Here is a 17,214-nt window from a genome sequence, read left to right on the forward strand (position 1 = left end):
ATTGCAAAGGGATATTTGGAAGCCCGTGGAGGTCTACGGTGAAAAAGGAAATATCTTCCGTTCAAAACTGGAAAGAAGCTTTCTGAGAAACTGCTCTGTGTTCTGTGAATTCATCTCACAGAGTTACATCTTTCCTCTCAAGGAGCCTTTGGCTAAGGCTGTTCTTGTGGAATTGGCAAAGGGATATTTGGAAGCCCTTAGAAGGCTATGGTGAAAAAGGAAATATCTTCCGTTCAAAACTGGAAAGAAGCCTTCTGAGAAACTGCTCTGTGTTCTGTTAATTCATCTCACAGAATTACATCTTTACCTTCAACAAGCCTTTCGCTAAGGCTGTTCTTGTGGAAATGGCAAAGGGATATTTGGAAGCCCATAGAAGGCTACGGTGAAAAAGGAAATATCTTCCGTTCAAAACTGGAAAGAAGCTTTCTGAGAAACTGCTCTGTGTTCTGTTAATTCATCTCACAGAGTTACATCTTTCCCTTCAAGAAGCCTTTCGCTAAGGCTGTTCTTGCGGAATTGGCAAAGGGATATTTGGAAGCCCAAAGAGAGCTATAGTGAAAAAGGAAATATCTTCTGTTCAAAACTGGAAAGAAGCTTTCTGAGAAACTGCTCTGTGTTCTGTTAATTTATCTCACAGAGTTACATCTTTCCCTTCAAGAAGCCTTTCTCTAAGGCTGTTCTTGTGGAATTGGCAAAGGGATATTTGGAAGCCCATAGAGGGCTTTGGTGAAAAAGGAAATATCTTACGGTCAAAACTGGAAAGAAGCTTTCTGAGAAACTGCTCTGTGTTCTCTTAATTTATCTCACAGAGTTACATCTTTCCCTTCAAGAAGCCTTTCGCTAAGGCTGTTCTTGTGGAATTGGCAAAGGGATATTTGGAAGCCCAAAGAGAGCTACAGTGAAAAAGGAAATATCTTCTGTTCAAAACTGGAAAGAAGCTTTCTGAGAAACTTCTCTGTGTTCTGTTAATTCATCTCACAGAGTTACATCTTTCCCTTCAAGAAGCCTTTCGCTAAGGCTGTTCTTGTGGAATAGGCGAAGGGATATTTGGAAGCCCATAGAGGTCTATGGTAAAAAAGGAAATATCTTCCGTTCAAAACTGGAAAGAAGCGTTCTGAGAAACTGCTCTGTGTTCTGTTAATTCATCTCACAGAGTTACATCTTTCCCTTCAAGAAGCCTTTTGCTAAGGCTGTTCTTTTGGCATTGGCAAAGGGATATTTGGAAGCCCATAGAGGGCTATGGTGAAAAAGGAAATACCTTCCGTTCAAAACTGGAAAGAAGCTTTCTGAGAAACTGCTCTGTGTTCTGTTAATTCATCTCACAGAGTTACATCTTTCCCTTCAAGAAGCCTTTCGCTAAGGCTGTTCTTGTGGAATTTGCAAAGTGATATTTGGAAGCCCATAGAGGGCTATGGTGAAAAAGGAAATATCTTCTGTTCAAAACTGGAAAGAAGCCTTCTGAGAAACTGCTCTGTGTTCTGTTAATTCATCTCACAGAGTTACATCTTTCCCTTCAAGAAGCCTTTCGCTAAGGCTGTTCTTGTGGCATTGGCAAAGGGATATTTAAAGCCCATAGAGGGCTATGGTGAAAAAGGAAATATCTTCCGTTCAAAACTGGAAAGAAGCTTTTTGAGAAACTGCTCTGTGTTCTGTTAGTTCATCTCACAGAGTTACATCTTTCCCTTCAAGAAGCCTTTCGCTAAGGCTGTTCTTGTGTAATTGGCAAAGGGATATTTGGAAGCCCATAGAGGGCTTTGGTGAAAAAGGAAATATCTTACGGTCAAAACTGGAAAGAAGCTTTCTGAGAAACTGCTCTGTGTTCTCTTAATTTATCTCACAGAGTTACATCTTTCCCTTCAAGAAGCCTTTCGCTAAGGCTGTTCTTGTGGAATTGGCAAAGGGATATTTGGAAGCCCAAAGAGAGCTATAGTGAAAAAGGAAATATCTTCTGTTCAAAACTGGAAAGAAGCTTTCTGAGAAACTTCTCTGTGTTCTGTTAATTCATCTCACAGAGTTACATCTTTCCCTTCAAGAAGCCTTTCGCTAAGGATGTTCTTGTGGAATAGGCGAAGGGATATTTGGAAGCCCATAGAGGTCTATGGTAAAAAAGGAAATATCTTCCGTTCAAAACTGGAAAGAAGCGTTCTGAGAAACTGCTCTGTGTTCTGTTAATTCATCTCACAGAGTTACATCTTTCCCTTCAAGAAGCCTTTTGCTAAGGCTGTTCTTTTGGCATTGGCAAAGGGATATTTGGAAGCCCATAGAGGGCTATGGTGAAAAAGGAAATACCTTCCGTTCAAAACTGGAAAGAAGGTTTCTGAGAAACTGCTCTGTGTTCTGTTAATTCATCTCACAGAGTTACATCTTTCCCTTCAAGAAGCCTTTCGCTAAGGCTGTTCTTGTGGAATTTGCAAAGTGATATTTGGAAGCCCATAGAGGGCTATGGTGAAAAAGGAAATATCTTCTGTTCAAAACTGGAAAGAAGCCTTCTGAGAAACTGCTCTGTGTTCTGTTAATTCATCTCACAGAGTTACATCTTTCCCTTCAAGAAGCCTTTCGCTAAGGCTGTTCTTGTGGCATTGGCAAAGGGATATTTAAAGCCCATAGAGGGCTATGGTGAAAAAGGAAATATCTTCCGTTCAAAACTGGAAAGAAGCTTTTTGAGAAACTGCTCTGTGTTCTGTTAGTTCATCTCACAGAGTTACATCTTTCCCTTCAAGAAGCCTTTCGCTAAGGCTGTTCTTGTGTAATTGGCAAAGGGATATTTGTAAGCCCATAGAGGGCTATGGTGAAAAAGGAAATATCTTCTGTTCAAAACTGGAAAGAAGCTTTCTGAGAAACTTCTCTGTGTTCTGTTAATTCAACTCACAGAGTTACATCTTTCCCTTCAAGAAGCCTTTCGCTAAGGCTGTTGTTGTGGAATTGGCAAAGGGATATTTGGAAGCCCATAGAGGGCGATGTTGAAAAAGGAAATATCTTCCGTTCAAAACTGGAAAGAAGCTTTCTGAGAAACTGCTCTGTGTTCTGTTAATTCATCTGACAGAGTTACATCTTTCCCTTCAAGAAGCCTTTCGCTAAGGCTGTTCTTGTGTAATTGGCAAAGGGATATTTGGAAGCCCATAGAGGGCTATGGTGAAAAAGGAAATATCTTCTGTTCAAAACTGGAAAGAAGCTTTCTGAGAAACTTCTCTGTGTTCTGTTAATTCAACTCACAGAGTTACATCTTTCCCTTCAAGAAGCCTTTCGCTAAGGCTGTTGTTGTGGAATTGGCAAAGGGATATTTGGAAGCCCATAGAGGGCGATGTTGAAAAAGGAAATATCTTCCGTTCAAAACTGGAAAGAAGCTTTCTGAGAAACTGCTCTGTGTTCTGTTAATTCATCTCACAGAGTTACATCTTTCCCTTCAAGAAGCCTTTCGCTAAGACTGTTCTTGTGGAATTGGCAAAGGGATATTTGGAAGCCCTTAGAAGGCTATGGTGAAAAAGGAAATATCTTCCGTTCAAAACTGGAAAGAAGCCTTCGAGAAACTGCTCTGTGTTCTCTTAATTCATCTCACAGAGTTACATCTTTACCTTCAACAAGCCTTTCGCTAAGGCTGTTCTTGTGGAATTGGCAAAGGGATATTTGGAAGCCCATGGAGGTCTATGGTGAAAAAGGAAATATCTTCCGTTCAAAACTGGAAAGAAGCTTTCTGAGAAACTGCTCTGTGTTCTGTTAATTCATCTCACAGAGTTACATCTTTCCACTCAAGAAGCCTTTGGCTGAGGCTGTTCTTCTGGAATTGGCAAAGGGATATTTGGAAGCCCATAGAGGTCTATGGTGAAAAAGGAAATATCTTCCGTTGAAAACTGGAAAGAAGCTTTCTGAGAAACTGCTCTGTGTTCTGTTAATTCATCTCACAGAGTTACATCTTTCCCTTCAATTTCCCTTTGACTAAGGCTGTTCTTGTGGAATTGGCAACGGGATATTTGGAAGCCCATGGACGGCTATGGTGAAAAAGGAGATATCTTCCGTTCAAAACTGGAAAGAAACTTTCTGAGAAACTGCTCTGTGTTCTGTTAATTCATCTCACAGAGTTACATCTTTCCCTTCAAGAAGCCTTTCGCTAAGTCTGTTCTTGTGGAATTGGCAAAGGGATATTTGGAAGCCCATAGAGGGCTATGTTGAAAAAGGAAATATCTTCCGTTCAAAACTGGAAAGAAGCCTTCTGAGAAACTGCTCTGTGTTCTGTTAATTCATCTCACAGAGTTACATCTTTCCCTTCAGGAAGCCTTTCGATAAGGCTGTTCTTGTGGAATTGCAAAGGTATATTTGGAAGCCCGTGGAGGTCTACGGTGAAAAAGGAAATATCTTCCGTTCAAAACTGGAAAGAAGCTTTCTGAGAAACTGCTCTGTGTTCTGTGAATTCATCTCACAGAGTTACATCTTTCCTCTCAAGGAGCCTTTGGCTAAGGCTGTTCTTGTGGAATTGGCAAAGGGATATTTGGAAGCCCATACAAGGCTATGTTGAAAAAGGAAATATCTTCCGTTCAAAACTGGAAAGAAGCCTTCTGAGAAACTGCTCTGTGTTCTGTTAATTCATCTCACAGAGTTACATCTTTACCTTCAACAAGCCTTTCGCTAAGGCTGTTCTTGTGGAAATGGCAAAGGGATATTTGGAAGCCCATAGAAGGCTACGGTGAAAAAGGAAATATCTTCCTTTCAAAACTGGAAAGAAGCTTTCTGAGAAACTGCTCTGTGTTCTGTTAATTCATCTCACAGAGTTACATCTTTCCCTTCAAGAAGCCTTTCGCTAAGGCTGTTCTTGCGGAATTGGCAAAGGGATATTTGGAAGCCCAAAGAGAGCTATAGTGAAAAAGGAAATATCTTCTGTTCAAAACTGGAAAGAAGCTTTCTGAGAAACTGCTCTGTGTTCTGTTAATTCATCTCACAGAGTTACATCTTTCCCTTCAAGAAGCCTTTCTCTAAGGCTGTTCTTGTGGAATTGGCAAAGGGATATTTGGAAGCCCATAGAGGGCTTTGGTGAAAAAGGAAATATCTTACGGTCAAAACTGGAAAGAAGCTTTCTGAGAAACTGCTCTATGTTCTCTTAATTTATCTCACAGAGTTACATCTTTCCCTTCAAGAAGCCTTTCGCTAAGGCTGTTCTTGTGGAATTGGCAAAGGGATATTTGGAAGCCCAAAGAGAGCTATAGTGAAAAAGGATATATCTTCTGTTCAAAACTGGAAAGAAGCTTTCTGAGAAACTTCTCTGTGTTCTGTTAATTCATCTCACAGAGTTACATCTTTCCCTTCAAGAAGCCTTTCGCTAAGGCTGTTCTTGTGGAATAGGCGAAGGGATATTTGGAAGCCCATAGAGGGCTATGGTAAAAAAGGAAATATCTTCCGTTCAAAACTGGAAAGAAGCGTTCTGAGAAACTGCTCTGTGTTCTGTTAATTCATCTCACAGAGTTACATCTTTCCCTTCAAGAAGCCTTTCGCTAAGTCTGTTCTTGTGGCATTGCCAAAGGAATATTTGGAAGCCCATAGAGGGCTATGGTGAAAAAGGAAATATCTTCCGTTCAAAACTGGAAAGAAGCTTTCTGAGAAACTGCTCTGTGTTCTGTTAGTTCATCTCACAGAGTTACATCTTTCCCTTCAAGAAGCCTTTCGCTAAGGCTGTTCTTGTGGAATTGGCAAAGGGATATTTGGAAGCCCATAGAAGGCTACGCTGAAAAAAGAAATATCTTCAGTTCAAAACTGGAAAGAAGCCTTCTGAGAAACTGCTCTGTGTTCTGTTAATTCATCTCACAGACTTACATCTTTACCTTCAACAAGCCTTTCGATAAGGCTGTTCTTGTGGAATTGGCAAAGGGATATTTGGAAGCCCATAGAAGGCTACGGTGAAAAAGGAAATATCTTCCGTTCAAAACTGGAAAGAAGCTTTCTGAGAAACTGCTCTGTGTTCTGTTAATTCATCTCACAGAGTTACATCTTTCCCTTCAAGAAGCCTTTCGCTAAGGCTGTTCTTGTGGAATTTGCAAAGTGATGTTTGGAAGCCCATAGAGGGCTATGGTGAAAAAGGAAATATCTTCTGTTCAAAACTGGAAAGAAGCCTTCTGAGAAACTGCTCTGTGTTCTGTTAATTCATCTCACAGAGTTACATCTTTCCCTTCAAGAAGCCTTTCGCTAAGGCTGTTCTTGTGGCATTGGCAAAGGGATATTTAAAGCCCATAGAGGGCTATGGTGAAAAAGGAAATATCTTCCGTTCAAAACTGGAAAGAAGCTTTTTGAGAAACTGCTCTGTGTTCTGTTAGTTCATCTCACAGAGTTACATCTTTCCCTTCAAGAAGCCTTTCGCTAAGGCTGTTCTTGTGTAATTGGCAAAGGGATATTTGGAAGCCCATAGAGGGCTATGGTGAAAAAGGAAATATCTTCTGTTCAAAACTGGAAAGAAGCTTTCTGAGAAGCTTCTCTGTGTTCTGTTAATTCATCTCACAGAGTTACATCTTTCCCTTCAAGAAGCGTTTCGCTAAGGCTGTTCTTGTGGAATTGGCAAAGGGATATTTGGAAGCCCATAGAGGGCGATGTTGAAAAAGGAAATATCTTCTGTTCAAAACTGGAAAGAAGCTTTCTGAGAAACTGCTCTGTGTTCTGTTAATTCATCTCACAGAGTTACATCTTTCTCTTCAGGAAGCCTTTCGCTAAGACTGTTCTTGTGGAATTGGCAAAGGGATATTTGGAAGCCCATGGAGGTCTATGGTGAAAAAGGAAATATCTTCCGTTCAAAACTGGAAAGAAGCTTTCTGAGAAACTGCTCTGTGTTCTGTTAATTCATCTCACAGAGTTACATCTTTCCTCTCAAGAAGACTTTGGCTGAGGCTGTTCTTGTGGAATTGGCAAAGCGATATTTGGAAGCCCATAGAGGTCTATGGTGAAAAATGAAATATCTTCCGTTGAAAACTGGAAAGAAGCTTTCTGAGAAACTGCTCTGTGTTCTGTTAATTCATCTCACAGAGTTACATCTTTCCCTTCAATTTCCCTTTGACTAAGGCTGTTCTTGTGGAATTGGCAACGGGATATTTGGAAGCCCATGGAGGGCTATGGTGAAAAAGGAAATATCTTCCGTTCAAAACAGGAAAGAAACTTTCTGAGAAACTGCTCTGTGTTCTGTTAATTCATCTCACAGAGTTACATCTTTCCCTTCAAGAAGCCTTTCGCTAAGGCTGTTCTTGTGGAATTGGCAAAGGGATATTTGGAAGCCCATAGAGGGCTATGGTGAAAAAGGAAATATCTTCCGTTCAAAACTGGAAAGAAGCGTTCTGAGAAACTGCTCTGTGTTCTGTTAATTCATCTCACAGAGTTACATCTTTCCCTTCAGGAAGCCTTTCGATAAGGCTGTTCTTGTGGAATTGGCAAAGGAATATTTGGAAGCACATAGAGGGCTATAGTGAAAAAGGAAATATCTTCTGTTCAAAACTGGAAAGAAGCTTTCTGAGTAACTGCTCTGTGTTCTGTTAATTCATCTCACAGGGTTACATCTTTCCCTTCAAGATGCCTTTCGCTAAGGCTGTTCTTGTGGAATTGGCAAAGGGATATTTGGAAGCCCATAGAAGGCTATGGTGAAAAAGGAAATATCTTCCGTTCAAAACTGGAAAGAAGCCTTCTGAGAAACTGCTCTGTGTTCTGTTAATTCATCTCACAGAGTTACATCTTTACCTTCAACAAGTCTTTCGCTAAGGCTGTTCTTGTGTAATTGGCAAAGTGATATTTGGAAGCCCATAGAAGGCTACGGTGAAAAAGGAAATATCTTCCGTTGAAAACTGGAAAGAAGCTTTCTGAGAAACTGCTCTGTGTTCTGTTAATTCATCTCACAGAGTTACATCTTTCCCTTCAAGAAGCCTTTCGCTAAGGCTGTTCTTGTGGAATTGGCAAAGGGATATTTGGAAGCCCATAGAGGGCTATGTTTAAAAAGGAAATATCTTCCGTTCAAAACTGGAAAGAAGCGTTCTGAGAAACTGCTCTGTGTTCTGTTAATTCATCTCACAGAGTTACATCTTTCCCTTCAAGAAGCCTTTTGCTAAGGCTGTTCTTTTGGCATTGGCAAAGGGATATTTGGAAGCCCATAGAGGGCTATGGTGAAAAAGGAAATATCTTCCATTCAAAACTGGAAAGAAGCTTTCTGAGAAACTGCTCTGTGTTCTGCTAATTCTGCTCACAGAGTTACATCTTTCCCTTCAAGAATCCTTTTGATAAGGCTGTTCTTGTGGAATTGGCAAAGGGATATTTTGAAGCCCATAGAGGGCTATAGTGAAAAAGGAAATATCTTCTGTTCAAAACTGGAAAGAAGCTTTCTGAGTAACTGCTCTGTGTTCTGTTAATTCATCTCACAGGGTTACATCTTTCCCTTCAAGAAGCCTTTCGCTAAGGCTGTTCTTGTGGAATTGGCAAAGGGATATTTGGAAGCCCATAGAAGGCTATGGTGAAAAAGGAAATATCTTCCGTTCAAAACTGGAAAGAAGCCTTCTGAGAAACTGCTCTGTGTTCTGTTAATTCATCTCACAGAATTACATCTTTCCCTTCAAGAAGCCTTTCGCTAAGGCTGTTCTTGTGGAATTGGCAAAGGGATATTTGGAAGCCCAAAGAGAGCTATAGTGAAAAAGGAAATATCTTCTGTTCAAAACTGGAAAGAAGCTTTCTGAGAAACTTCTCTGTGTTCTGTTAATTCATCTCACAGAGTTACATCTTTCCCTTCAAGAAGCCTTTCGCTAAGGCTGTTCTTGTGGAATTGGCAAAGGGATATTTGGAAGCCAATAGAGGTCTATGGTAAAAAAGGAAATATCTTCCGTTCAAAACTGGAAAGAAGCGTTCTGAGAAACTGCTCTGTGTTCTGTTAATACATCTCACAGAGTTACATCTTTCCCTTCAAGAAGCCTTTCGCTAAGTCTGTTCTTGTGGCATTGCCAAAGGGATATTTGGAAGCCCATAGAGGGCTAAGGTGAAAAAGGAATTATCTTCCGTTCAAAACTGGAAAGAAGCTTTCTGAGAAACTGCTCTGTGTTCTGTTAGTTCATCTCACAGAGTTACATCTTTCCCTTCAAGAAGCCTTTCGCTAAGGCTGTTCTTGTGGAATTGGCAAAGGGATATTTGGAAGCACATAGAGGGCTATCGTGAAAAAGGAAATATCTTACGGTCAAAACTGGAAAGAAGGTTTCCGAGAAACTGCTCTGTGTTCTCTTAATTTATCTCACAGAGTTACATCTTTCCCTTCAAGAAGCCTTTCGATAACGCTGTTCTTGTGGAATTGGCAAAGGGATATTTGGAAGCCCATAGAAGGCTACGGTGAAAAAGGAAATATCTTCCGTTCAAAACTGGAAAGAAGCCTTCTGAGAAACTGCTCTGTGTTCTGTTAATTCATCTCACAGAGTTACATCTTTCCCTTCAAGAAGCCTTTCGCTAAGGCTGTTCTTGTGGAATTTGCAAAGTGATATTTGGAAGCCCATAGAGGGCTATGGTGAAAAAGGAAATATCTTCCGTTCAAAACTGGAAAGAAGCTTTCTGAGAAACTGCTCTGTGTTCTGTGAATTCATCTCACAGAGTTACATCTTTCCTCTCAAGGATCCTTTGGCTAAGGCTGTTCTTGTGGAATTGGCAAAGGGATATTTGGAAGCCCATAGAAGGCTATGGTGAAAAAGGAAATATCTTCCGTTCAAAACTGGAAAGAAGCCTTCTGAGAAACTGCTCTGTGTTCTGTTAATTCATCTCACAGAGTTACATCTTTACCTTCAACATGCCTTTCGCTAAGGCTGTTCTTGTGGAAATGGCAAAGGGATATTTGGAAGCCCATAGAAGGCTACGGTGAAAAAGGAAATATCTTCCGTTCAAAACTGGAAAGAAGCTTTCTGAGAAACTGCTCTGTGTTCTGTTAATTCATCTCACAGAGTTACATCTTTCCCTTCAAGAAGCCTTTCGCTATGGCAGTTCTTGTGGAATTGGCAAAGGGATATTTGGAAGCCCATAGAGGGCTATGGTGAAAAAGGAAATATCTTCCGTTCAAAACTGGAAAGAAGTCTTCGAGAAACTGCTCTGTGTTCTCTTAATTCATCTCACAGAGTTACATCTTTACCTTCAACAAGCCTTTCGCTAAGGCTGTTCTTGTGGAATTGGCAAAGGGATATTTGGAAGCCCATGGAGGTCTATGGTGAAAAAGGAAATATCTTCCGTTCAAAACTGGAAAGAAGCTTTCAGAGAAACTGCTCTGTGTTCTGTTAATTCATCTCACAGAGTTACATCTTTCCTCTCAAGAAGCCTTTGGCTGAGGCTGTTCTTCTGGAATTGGCAAAGGGATATTTGGAAGCCCATAGAGGTCTATGGTGAAAAAGGAAATATCTTCCGTTGAAAACTGGAAAGAAGCTTTCTGAGAAACTGCTCTGTGTTCTGTTAATTCATCTCACAGAGTTACATCTTTCCCTTCAATTTCCCTTTGACTAAGGCTGTTCTTGTGGAATTGGCAACGGGATATTTGGAAGCCCATGGACGGCTATGGTGAAAAAGGAGATATCTTCCGTTCAAAACTGGAAAGAAACTTTCTGAGAAACTGCTCTGTGTTCTGTTAATTCATCTCACAGAGTTACATCTTTCCCTTCAAGAAGCCTTTCGCTAAGTCTGTTCTTGTGGAATTGGCAAAGGGATATTTGGAAGCCCATAGAGGGCTATGGTGAAAAAGGAAATATCTTCCGTTCAAAACTGGAAAGAAGCGTTCTGAGAAACTGCTCTGTGTTCTGTTAATTCATCTCACAGAGTTACATCTTTCCCTTCAGGAAGCCTTTCGCTAAGGCTGTTCTTGTGGAATTGGCAAAGGGATATTTGGAAGCCCATAGAGGGCTATAGTGAAAAAGGAAATATCTTCTGTTCAAAACTGGAAAGAAGCTTTCTGAGTAACTGCTCTGTGTTCTGTTAATTCATCTCACAGGGTTACATCTTTCCCTTCAAGAAGCCTTTCGCTAAGGCTGTTCTTGTGGAATTGCAAAGGGATATTTGGAAGCCCGTGGAGGTCTACGGTGAAAAAGGAAATATCTTCCGTTCAAAACTGGAAAGAAGCTTTCTGAGAAACTGCTCTGTGTTCTGTGAATTCATCTCACAGAGTTACATCTTTCCCTTCAAGAAGCCTTTCGCTAAGGCTGTTCTTGCGGAATTGGCAAAGGGATATTTGGAAGCCCAAAGAGAGCTATAGTGAAAAAGGAAATATCTTCTGTTCAAAACTGGAAAGAAGGTTTCCGAGAAACTGCTCTGTGTTCTCTTAATTTATCTCACAGAGTTACATCTTTCCCTTCAAGAAGCCTTTCGATAACGCTGTTCTTGTGGAATTGGCAAAGGGATATTTGGAAGCCCATAGAGGGCTATGGGGAAAAAGGAAATATCTTCCGTTCAAAACTGGAAGGAAGCGTTCTGAGAAACTGCTCTGTGTTCTGTTAATTCATCTCACAGAGTTACATCTTTCCCTTCAAGAAGCCTTTCGCTAAGGCTGTTCTTGTGGAATTGGCAAAGGGATATTTGGAAGCCCATAGAAGGCTACGGTGAAAAAGGAAATATCTTCCGTTCAAAACTGGAAAGAAGCTTTCTGAGAAACTGCTCTGTGTTCTGTTAATTCATCTCACAGAGTTACATCTTTCCCTTCAAGAAGCCTTTCGCTAAGGCTGTTCTTGTGGAATTTGCAAAGTGATATTTGGAAGCCCATAGAGGGCTATGGTGAAAAAGGAAATATCTTCCGTTCAAAACTGGAAAGAAGCCTTCGAGAAACTGCTCTGTGTTCTCTTAATTCATCTCACAGTGTTACATCTTTACCTTCAACAAGCCTTTCGCTAAGGCTGTTCTTGTGGAATTGGCAAAGGGATATTTGGAAGCCCATGGAGGTCTATGGTGAAAAAGGAAATATCTTCCGTTCAAAACTGGAAAGAAGCTTTCTGAGAAACTGCTCTGTGTTCTGTTAATTCATCTCACAGAGTTACATCTTTCCCTTCAGGAAGCCTTTCGATAAGGCTGTTCTTGTGGAATTGGCAAAGGGATATTTGGAAGCCCATAGAGGGCTATAGTGAAAAAGGAAATATCTTCTGTTCAAAACTGGAAAGAAGCTTTCTGAGTAACTGCTCTGTGTTCTGTTAATTCATCTCACAGGGTTACATCTTTCCCTTCAAGAAGCCTTTCGCTAAGGCTGTCCTTGTGGAATTGCAAAGGGATATTTGGAAGCCCGTGGAGGTCTACGGTGAAAAAGGAAATATCTTCCGTTCAAAACTGGAAAGAAGCTTTCTGAGAAACTGCTCTGTGTTCTGTGAATTCATCTCACAGAGTTACATCTTTCCTCTCAAGGAGCCTTTGGCTAAGGGTGTTCTTGTGGAATTGGCAAAGGGATATTTGGAAGCCCATAGAAGGCTATGTTGAAAAAGGAAATATCTTCCGTTCAAAACTGGAAAGAAGCCTTCTGAGAAACTGCTCTGTGTTCTGTTAATTCATCTCACAGAGTTACATCTTTACCTTCAACAAGCCTTTCGCTAAGGCTGTTCTTGTGGAAATGGCAAAGGGATATTTGGAAGCCCATAGAAGGCTACGGTGAAAAAGGAAATATCTTCCGTTCAAAACTGGAAAGAAGCTTTCTGAGAAACTGCTCTGTGTTCTGTTAATTCTTCTCACAGAGTTACATCTTTCCCTTCAAGAAGCCTTTCGCTAAGGCTGTTCTTGCGGAATTGGCAAAGGGATATTTGGAAGCCCAAAGAGAGCTATAGTGAAAAAGGAAATATCTTCTGTTCAAAACTGGAAAGAAGCTTTCTGAGAAACTGCTTTGTGTTCTGTTAATTCATCTCACAGAGTTCCATCTTTCCCTTCAAGAAGCCTTTCTCTAAGGCTGTTCTTGTGGAATTGGCAAAGGGATATTTGGAACCCCATAGAGGGCTTTGGTGAAAAAGGAAATATCTTACGGTCAAAACTGGAAAGAAGCTTTCTGAGAAACTGCTCTGTGTTCTCTTAATTTATCTCACAGAATTACATCTTTCCCTTCAAGAAGCCTTTCGCTAAGGCTGTTCTTGTGGAATTGGCAAAGGGATATTTGGAAGCCCAAAGAGAGCTATAGTGAAAAAGGAAATATCTTCTGTTCAAAACTGGAAAGAAGCTTTCTGAGAAACTTCTCTGTGTTCTGTTAATTCATCTCACAGAGTTACATCTTTCCCTTCAAGAAGCCTTTCGCTAAGGCTGTTCTTGTGGAATAGGCGAAGGGATATTTGGAAGCCCATAGAGGGCTATGGTAAAAAAGGAAATATCTTCCGTTCAAAACTGGAAAGAAGCGTTCTGAGAAACTGCTCTGTGTTCTGTTAATTCATCTCACAGAGTTACATCTTTCCCTTCAAGAAGCCTTTCGCTAAGTCTGTTCTTGTGGCATTGCCAAAGGGATATTTGGAAGCCCATAGAGGGCTATGGTGAAAAAGGAAATATCTTCCGTTCAAAACTGGAAAGAAGCTTTCTGAGAAACTGCTCTGTGTTCTGTTAGTTCATCTCACAGAGTTACATCTTTCCCTTCAAGAAGCCTTTCGCTAAGGCTGTTCTTGTGGAATTGGCAAAGGGATATTTGGAAGCACATTGAGGGCTATCGTGAAAAAGGAAATATCTTACGGTCAAAACTGGAAAGAAGGTTTCTGAGAATCGGCTCTGTGTTCTCTTAATTTATCTCACAGAGTTACATCTTTCCCTTCAAGAAGCCTTTCGCTAAGGCTGTTCTTGTGGAATTGGCAAAGGGATATTTGGAAGCCCATAGAAGGCTACGCTGAAAAAGGAAATATCTTCAGTTCAAAACTGGAAAGAAGCCTTCTGAGAAACTGCTCTGTGTTCTGTTAATTCATCTCACAGAGTTACATCTTTCCCTTCAAGAAGCCTTTCGCTAAGGCTGTTCTTGTGGAATTTGCAAAGTGATATTTGGAAGCCCATAGAGGGCTATGGTGAAAAAGGAAATACCTTCTGTTCAAAACTGGAAAGAAGCCTTCTGAGAAACTGCTCTGTGTTCTGTTAATTCATCTCACAGAGTTACATCTTTCCCTTCAAGAAGCCTTTCGCTAAGGCTGTTCTTGTGGCATTGGCAAAGGGATATTTAAAGCCCATAGAGGGCTATGGTGAAAAAGGAAATATCTTCCGTTCAAAACTGGAAAGAAGCTTTTTGAGAAACTGCTCTGTGTTCTGTTAGTTCATCTCACAGAGTTACATCTTTCCCTTCAAGAAGCCTTTCGCTAAGGCTGTTCTTGTGTAATTGGCAAAGGGATATTTGGAAGCCCATAGAGGGCTATGGTGAAAAAGGAAATATCTTCTGTTCAAAACTGGAAAGAAGCTTTCTGAGAAGCTTCTCTGTGTTCTGTTAATTCATCTCACAGAGTTACATCTTTCCTCTCAAGAAGCCTTTGGCTGAGGCTGTTCTTGTGGAATTGGCAAAGGGATATTTGGAAGCCCATAGAGGTCTATGGTGAAAAAGGAAATATCTTCCGTTGAAAACTGGAAAGAAGCTTTCTGAGAAACTGCTCTGTGTTCTGTTAATTCATCTCACAGAGTTACATCTTTCCCTTCAATTTCCCTTTGACTAAGGATGTTCTTGTTGAATTGGCAACGGGATATTTGGAAGCCCATGGAGGGCTATGGTGAAAAAGGAAATATCTTCCGTTCAAAACTGGAAAGAAGCTTTCTGAGAAACTGCTCTGTGTTCTGTTAGTTCATCTCACAGAGTTACATCTTTATCTTCAAGAAGCCTTTCGCTAAGGCTGTTCTTGTGGAATTGGCAAAGGGATATTTGGAAGCCCATAGAGGGCTATAGTGAAAAAGGAAATATCTTCTGTTCAAAACTGGAAAGAAGCTTTCTGAGTAACTGCTCTGTGTTCTGTTAATTCATCTAACAGGGTTACATCATTCCCTTCAAGAAGCCTTTCGCTAAGGCTGTTCTTGTGGAATTGGCAAAGGGATATTTGGAAGCCCATAGAAGGCTATGGTGAAAAAGGAAATATCTTCGTTTCAAAACTGGAAAGAAGCCTTCTGAGAAACTGCTCTGTGTTCTGTTAGTTCATCTCACAGAGTTACATCTTTCCCTTCAAGAAGCCTTTCGCTAAGGCTGTTCTTGTGGAATTGGCAAAGGGATATTTGGAAGCCCATAGAGGTCTATGGTGAAAAAGGAAATATCTTCCGTTCAAAACTGGAAAGAAGCTTTCTGAGAAACTGCTCTGTGTTCTGTTAGTTCATCTCACAGAGTTACATCTTTATCTTCAAGAAGCCTTTCGCTAAGGCTGTTCTTGTGGAATTGGCAAAGGGATATTTGAAAGCCCATAGAGGGCTATGGTGAAAAAGGAAATATCTTCCGTTCAAAACTGGAAAGAAGCGTTCTGAGAAACTGCTCTGTGTTCTGTTAATTCATCTCACAGAGTTACATCTTTCCCTTCAAGAAGCCTTTTGCTAAGGCTGTTGTTTTGGCATTGGCAAAGGGATATTTGGAAGCCCATAGAGGGCTATGGTGAAAAAGGAAATACCTTCCGTTCAAAACTGGAAAGAAGCTTTCTGAGAAACTGCTCTGTGTTCTGTTAATTCTGCTCACAGAGTTACATCTTTCCCTTCAAGAATCCTTTTGATAAGGCTGTTCTTGTGGAATTGGCTAAGGGATATTTTGAAGCCCATAGAGGGCTATAGTGAAAAAGGAAATATCTTCTGTTCAAAACTGGAAAGAAGCTTTCTGAGTAACTGCTCTGTGTTCTGTTAATTCATCTAACAGGGTTACATCTTTCCCTTCAAGAAGCCTTTCGCTAAGGCTGTTCTTGTGGAATTGGCAAAGGGATATTTGGAAGCCCATAGAAGGCTATGGTGAAAAAGGAAATATCTTCCGTTCAAAACTGTAAAGAAGCCTTCTGAGAAACTGCTCTGTGTTCTGTTAATTCATCTCACAGAATTACATCTTTACCTTCAACAAGCCTTTCGCTAAGGCTGTTCTTGTGGAATTGGCAAAGGGATATTTGGAAGCCCGTGGAGGTCTATGGTGAAAAAGGAAATATCTTCCGTTCAAAACTGGAAAGAAGCTTTCTGAGAAACTGCTCTGTGTTCTGTTAATTCTGCTCACAGAGTTACATCTTTCCCTTCAAGAAGCCTTTCGCTAAGGCATTTCTTGCGGAATTGGCAAAGGGATATTTGGAAGCCCAAAGAGAGCTATAGTGAAAAAGGAAATATCTTCTGTTCAAAACTGGAAAGAAGCTTTCTGAGAAACTTCTCTGTGTTCTGTTAATTCATCTCACAGAGTTACATCTTTCCCTTCAAGAAGCCTTTCGCTAAGGCTGTTCTTGTGGAATAGGCGAAGGGATATTTGGAAGCCCATAGAGGGCTATGGTAAAAAAGGAAATATCTGCCGTTCAAAACTGGAAAGAAGCTTTCTGAGAAACTGCTCTGTGTTCTGTTAGTTCATCTCACAGAGTTACATCTTTCCCTTCAAGAAGCCTTTCGCTAAGGCTGTTCTTGTGGAATTTGCAAAGGGATATTTGGAAGCACATAGAGGGCTATCGTGAAAAAGGAAATATCTTACGGTCAAAACTGGAAAGAAGGTTTCTGAGAAACTGCTCTGTGTTCTTTTAATTTATCTCACAGAGTTACATCTTTCCCTTCAAGAAGCCTTTCGATAACGCTGTTCTTGTGGAATTGGCAAAGGGATATTTGGAAGCCCATAGAGGGCTATGGGGAAAAAGGAAATATCTTCCGTTCAAAACTGGAAGGAAGCGTTCTGAGAAACTGCTCTGTGTTCTGTTAATTCATCTCACAGAGTTACATCTTTCCCTTCAAGAAGCCTTTCGCTAAGACTGTTCTTGTGGCATGGCCAAAGGGATATTTGGAAGCCCATAGAGGTCTATGGTGAAAAAGGAAATATCTTCCGTTCAAAACTGGAAAGAAGCTTTCTGAGAAACTGCTCTGTGTTCTGTTAGTTCATCTCACAGAGTTACATCTTTATCTTCAAGAAGCCTTTCGCTAAGGCTGTTCTTGTGGAATTGGCAAAGGGATATTTGGAAGCACATAGAGGTCTATCGTGAAAAAGGAAATATCTTACGGTCAAAACTGGAAAGAAGGTTTCTGAGAAACGGCTCTGTGTTCTCTTAATTTATCTCACAGAGTTACATCTTTCCCTTCAAGAAGCCTTTCGATAAGGCTGTTCTTGTGGAATTGGCAAAGGGATATTTGGAAGCC

Source organism: Chlorocebus sabaeus, chromosome 1 (genome assembly GCF_047675955.1).
Source record: "Chlorocebus sabaeus isolate Y175 chromosome 1, mChlSab1.0.hap1, whole genome shotgun sequence".
Taxonomy (NCBI): Eukaryota; Metazoa; Chordata; class Mammalia; order Primates; family Cercopithecidae; genus Chlorocebus; species Chlorocebus sabaeus.